We start from the raw sequence: 6750 nt of genomic DNA, 5'->3' as shown, positions 1-6750 counted from the left end.
TTCTTTTACCCATGTCTTTCAAACTATTGCAACCTGAGAGGGCAATGACTGGCAACACACAGCAGGATAATTCAACCATCTCCCCTCACACAAATGTGTGCAGCAGACCCTTTACAGCTCATAGAGCCATCAACCTTGTTGGATGAAGGAGGCATGTAGAAGGCGCAGTACCGACACTGTTTGAAATGGCTATACCCTTGAAGTACTACAGCGTAGTGTAACGGAGTGGACAGAACGGCCCACTGAGCCAGATCCTCTGATGAGCAAGAGCAGCTCATCCATGTCACAAGTTCATGAACCAACAAGGAAAAGCCCAGAGAAATAGAGGACCTGAGAAAGGAAGTGCAGAAGGAAAGCCAGGCATCAACCTTGCCTTCAAATTCCACAGATCCCAATCCAGTCAAGCACCTGCAGGACACACCTCACGGCCACCAGGACACGGAGGATCTGCGTACAACACCCTGAACACCAAAGAACACCCCCTAGAGGTCCTGTGTCCACGCCTCAACAGCTCAGATACATGTGCAGTCCACACAGGGACCGCCATGGATCAGACTTGTTCCGGCGTGTCCCAAAGATGCTTGAGTACAGTTGTTTACCATATGCATCCATCTTTGATTACCCTCTAGTGTTTTTAAATGAGCACGGACTGGGGGGGGCTTCTGGCACTGGATTTAGAAAAGACAATTTTAGGCTTAGACCTTATCACCAAAATAAAGAAGCAGCAGTATAAAATATAATCCAGAATCGCTGTCTGATCAAAAAGGTCAACATCTTTTAAATTGTCCCCTGGGCCAGACACAGCCTGCTACCGTAAAGTGGCTTACATATTCCTCAAGCTTCTCCACTGTTTAGCGGTGTACAGCTGATAAGCGTGTTGGAAGATACATTTTTTTCTTTTTTTTTCCACCTCTGAGATGAGGACACGAGATTAGATGTTTAAGAAAAGTTGTCCTTGCCTCTGAAGCCCCAGGATATAACAAGCACAGATATGAACCCACACACACAATATCCCCTCTGAAATATGTGAAAACAGTGTGTTGTGTAAGTGTTTCCTCACTGCTGTTCATGTGTGATATTTCTGAAGCAAGGAAACTCTTTGTAAGTACCCACTTCAGCGTGCTTTTATAAAGCTTAGCCTTCAGTGCGCTGCAGAATGAATGTGAGGACAACAGACATGAAGGATATTTCAGTTTTAGCCACAACATCCAGGAGATTATAGAGGCTACATACATCAGACAGATCTCCATGCTTCAGTGTTTGAGACTAATCTGGTGTGAAAGAAAGAGATAGAGAGCGTTCGAGATGTTTTTGCTTATTTGTCTATTCACATGTGAGCACAAGATTTAATGTAATCTGTATGTGTGGATTCGCTCGGATATCCATACATACAAAAACAGGCCAACATGGATGCTTGGATGTTTTATGTTTGCCAGTGAATGCATGAATTTCATCATAGACAAGTGAGAAAACAAATGAAAACAATGATTGTGAATAGGAAAAAAACATGTTCAAGCTTCTAAAAGGGAGCATTTAATAATTTGTTTGGGGTTGTCATAAAAAAGTGTTTCTACAGTCTACAATGAGCAAGAACAGCACACTCAGAGTACAGAGGGTGATTATATTCTGAAAGGGCAGCGCAAACCTCCTCTGAAATGTTTGGATAAGTGGTGGCAGGAATGACGCAGACCAGGGAATAAAACACAATACCGACCAGGTGAATGGCTGAAGAAAAGTTCATTAGCAGCTCTTCAGACAAGAGTTGAAGTCAAGCCCCTTCACCCTTATTTCAGGAAAAAAAAACAAATATGTATGGTAGTGCAAGGCAAGACACAGACCACTGTCTGATCCTGTTTGAATAGTGCCATGAATTACATACATGATGTTTATCAATTTAAAATATTTTTTTTCAACTTGCAGCTGTCATAAAACTACATAAGACTGTGAAAATACATGATTACAGATTATTACTACACACCCAACAGTTTAACACTCTCCGTCCTGTAATTTAGCTCACTCATTCTCACTCAAACCAATTAAATCTCTTCTCACATAACTGCAGTTATCAGTATGGTCAGAATTATTCAGATGTTCATCTTTTTATACATTTTCGGTGTTGAGTTGTTGGTGTTGGCAACTGAGCAGTTTAATAAATAACTTAAGTGTATATATCCATCTGTTCGACAAAATGTGACTTTCTTGAAATGGAAAATGATCTTTTAAATCGACAAACATTATATGTGTGATTCATGGCCTTTTTAAACGGGATCAGATGTGCATTTGTCTCTCCCCAGTGACTATAGTATTATCATCAGGTCCCATGGGGTCTACCGGATGTGACATTACTATGCGTGTCTCTTCCTAGAAGCCAGGGATGGTAATTATGTGAGTGCCTCGTCATCTCCATGTCAGATCTTTAGCAACGTGTTTACACAAAGTTGAGTCTGTTGCTCCAAAGTTTGGCCAAAGTGTCACATAGGTCTAATGAGAGGGTATCAGACATGTGGGTTTGACTGCCTTATATATGAGGCTCTGTTTTACGTTGGAGACCTGAAGTTCATACAGTGTATGTGGGTAGGCCGACAGTGGGTAATTATCGAGCCCATTTAGCTGCGGTGCTTCCTATGTCCGCCTTAAAGGTGGCAGCTGTAGAGAGCCGTCCTCTTTATCTGTGATGGATGCTGTAATTACAGCAGAGCTGGAGACTAAAATTGGCTGGAGATAAAGTTTGTTTTTGCTCCCGTCACGGGACCCTTTTACTGAGATCCACATCTCTGAGCAAACAGTTCCAAACCATATGAATCATTCTAGTTTGTTTCAGATTAACAGGTTTTGTTTGTGACATCTTTACTTTTCAGACTCGAGTCCCAAGAAACTTGAGATAACTTTGCAACTCCATAACTGCTCATCCTGGGACAAATGTCTTCTGGGTGCAACAGACGCCACAGTATAGCCTGTCTGACAATCTGTCATTTTAATTTACCTACATCAAAGGATAAATCAAGAAGCTCTAAATAATAGAACACACCATGGGAAACCGGATAGAACTCCTGACAGCTGCATTTTGTGAAACCTGCAGAGAGGGAGAGACTGACAGAAAGAGTGAGGAGGAAATTCCTTGGTTTAATTGCATCGTGTTTGAAATCCCCTAGTTCCTCAATAAGAGAACTCTCTCTCGGTCTGAATTTGTAAATGAAAATAAACTTTTTCTGCTTACGTGGCTGAAATTGGATCGTTTTCCGCTGACGGGTAAGGTTTCCCCCGCAGGTAAATGGCCGATTGTTGCTGTTAGAGGGATTTGCAGGGAAATGCTTCACATCTACACACATGCCTCGCAGCCAGCAACTGTTGGGGGAGTTCACCTGACCTCTCCTAGGACCACAAAAGCTCCAGGAAGCTCTGCATACACAGCCAGCAAGTTCAAGTCTTATGTTCAGGTGCTTCAGGCATACTGAGATGATATGAAAACTACAGATGATTGCTAGATAGCATATAGAAGTAAGAGGGAAAATGTGTGCGATAAAAGACCCCAGGAACATTTTAATTACATGGTGTTAACTTAGACCCCATGAGGACACCCTCATAACCATACATTTCGTATTTGTACTGTTATTTCTCTACTGATCCTTAATATGCTTCTATCTGTTTTATTAAATGTCTTTTTTTCAGTGGGTCTAGAGAGAAGCCAGAGGACTTTGTTCCTGAAAAAGAAAAAAAAAAGATTAATAAAAACAGTGTCTGGGTTGAACTCTCCCTGTCGGCCATCTGTGTGTCCCAAAACCCGAAGAAGCACTATAGTTTATTCTTTCAATAAACGCAGAGCAAATGTAAATGTTCCCCTACCCAAAGCCTCTGTATACAGCCCTGTGTTTGTTTTACAGAGAGAACAACAGGCCTGCTTGCTGATTCACAGCGAGTGCAAACCCTTCTCTACTGATGCATGAAGTAGTTCAATGTTTTTAACCTTCATACACCAGTGGAAGTGTTGTATTGAGGGTTGTACCTTCTCTTTATTCGGTGCTTGGATTTGTAATGTACAAACAATTTTCTACAGTTGGACCAAACCACAGCAATTTCCCATTCAGGAACTCGGTCCAAGGCTTTAATCTGTAAACCCCGCCTCCTCCTAACAAGAGAATAAATGGGCAGAAGGGCGACCCGGTCTTCAACTCAAAGTGATCAGTGCCTTTAAGGACACACAGCCACGCATTTCATACACACCCTATACACACACAAACTGGGCAGTAACTCTGAAGTTGCAGAAGCATATCCTAACTTGTCAACTAGACACTCTTTTCATTTGCACATTGTTGTAGTTGTCTTTTTAAGACTATTCTTGAATGCTTCCTTGGCTCTTGAGGAGGAGTTTTTGTGTTTGTTGTTGAGGGATGTTCTAGTTCATTTAAACTGAATTGCTGGTTGTAGAGTTTCAAGTTCTTGCATGTTCAGGGCTTGTTTGTAAGGAAATCACGAGGGTCAACGTGCTGACAGACAACGGGTCGACTGCACCCAGACTAAAGCCCAATATGTCTCATTTCCCTGTGCAGTGTAGAGCTTATTGTTGTCCACTAAGGCGTCAGTGAGCAACACAGTTAGAGTGGGTGGGATGTTCCTTCATCAAGCTTATTCTGAGTCCATCTCATGTGCTGCACACGTCTTGCTTCCAGAAATAATCGGGAGGGCATATCAACCAGCAGCTGAAAATAGAAACAAACCTCATGTACTATTTGAGTTACATTTGCAAAAAAAGACAAATACCCAGCTATAGATCTGTGACCTGTTTTCAGACATTTGTGTCTTCATTATGAACCAATGAGCTTGGGGCAGGATGCCACTGACCTTTGACAAGGAAGTCCTGGGAGACAATCAGGTAGAAGGGTATAGAATAACACAAGCCTTATAAACCCTATAAACCTTACAGCCACGAGAAAAAGAGAATGAAGGAGTATGAATAAAACTTTTTTGACAGAGCTGAGATTTTGGAGCGAGAGCCACGCTATAATTTAAACTCAAAGCATGATGGAAGCAGAAAAACAAAAGAAGGGATGAGGTTTGGATTCAACAAATTGTCTGGTTAACAAGTGAAACGCGTTTTTCTTTTTTTTGTAAACATTTAAAATCAAACTCCCCTCATGCTTTACAGCAGAAAATACTCTCTGTCTCTCAGGACCTCCAGACTTTACCGGGCTAACTGAGCAGCTCCACTGGAAGTACGTGACTAATGTGCAGCTTAATCAAGGCAATCGTTTGAAAGGTCATCTAATGAGCGGGAGTGAAGATCATATGTTAGCCTTTATCCCTCTCCGTGGGACGTCGTGGTGAGCTGGGAACACCTGCTGTCTCCTGTCCAAACATTAGCTCATGTTAATTACCCAGAGTGATCTCCTGGTTTCAGCAGCTCAACTGTGGGCCAAGATGTGGTAAAGATCTTCTACAGATTTTTTATGAATAAAGGATGCATACCATATATCATCTTATTTTAAAGAATTATAATAATTCAGAAGCTCCTGAATGTGCTCTTGTTATCTTTTTTGAGCCAAAAATGTATGGACATGTGTCACATACAGTCCATGATATTTATTAGAATGTGAATCTTTGCTTATCTACAGGATAAAATTATGTTGGGTTTTCTTTGGTTTTGTTTTTTTTAAGTACATATATAGTTATAAAAAGGTTTCTATCAATTTCAATATTTGTTGGATATTTTTTTGTGAAACTACAATAAAGCATTTGTTCCTCAAAAAACAAAAGCCTACGGGTTATCATAAGTGTTGATGAAAAAGTAATTCCATTGCAACCCTAGTGTCACAACAATGCCTCCTAGACATCACATTTATTTACTAATAATTCACAACTGTGAATGCATTTGATGAGAAAAGCAATGCCACATAAATCTGTTGCTTTTTTAACATAATCGAGAAATCTGATCTGCCAGGATGCAAAATGACAGCGTATTGTTGCTTGCAGAGAGACTTGTTTTATGTTGTGAAGATTTCTATGATTTTTAAAGGTTCCATATTATGAAAAACACGTTTTCGTTGGTCTCTACATATACAAGCTGGTCCTCCCTGAGCCTGCCAACTCCCAGAATGAGGAAAACAAGTGATTCCTGCATGGTCTCTGCAGCCCACCCTCTGGTAACACAGCGCCCCTACAGGCTGTTCAGATTCAGCTACTGTTGTTACGTAACGAAAGGAGTCATTATCATAGGCCGACCTCCTCTGAGCGGTGATACGAGATATCCAAGAGGGGGCGTTCATCCGCGAGGTGAAGTTTGGTGTGTCCAGCGGTAAGACAGCAGTGTTTCACAATGTCATCGCTCAGAACTAGACATGCAAATTGCTCTGTTGTTGGTTGTAAAAATCAACATCAGTGCCTATATTCAGTCCCAGCTACAGAACAACAGAAGAGACAAAGTGTGCCGTTTGTGTAAGTTTGTATGTGTATGCTAACCACTTTACGTCGGACTGCTTCAGTCACAAGTGTCAGTACAAAGCTGGTTTTGCCTCGACACTGACCCTCGTAAAAGGATCAGTCCCAACCATACCAGACCCAGCAACTGCACCCGAGCCACAGGTAAGTGTCACCACGTTTTGATCGTATATACAGTTGCCTATGAGTATGTTGAAGTCAGCTTGAAACTGGCTAACTAGTTAGCTCCGTTTCGGTCTGCTATGCAATGGCGTTTGAAGCAAGTTTTATATTAATAATATTATGATGTAGCTTGGGTGTCACAGTAAAAAGTCTGCA

At 41.5% G+C, this 6750-nt stretch overlaps 1 long non-coding RNA gene across 1 annotated transcript; it reads left to right on the top strand.

Moving 5' to 3' along the window:
• Nucleotides 1–3102: 3102 nt before the first annotated feature.
• On the top strand, nucleotides 3103–6080 carry LOC119007933. Its single transcript, XR_005071279.1, has 3 exons — nucleotides 3103–3249; nucleotides 5168–5420; nucleotides 6059–6080. It is a non-coding gene; the product is annotated as an uncharacterized LOC119007933 (long non-coding RNA).
• The last annotated feature ends 670 nt before the right edge of the window (nucleotides 6081–6750 follow it).

This window comes from Acanthopagrus latus, chromosome 18 (genome assembly GCF_904848185.1).
Source record: "Acanthopagrus latus isolate v.2019 chromosome 18, fAcaLat1.1, whole genome shotgun sequence".
Classification (NCBI taxonomy): domain Eukaryota; kingdom Metazoa; phylum Chordata; class Actinopteri; order Spariformes; family Sparidae; genus Acanthopagrus; species Acanthopagrus latus.
This window is presented reverse-complemented; position numbering and strand designations above follow the sequence as displayed.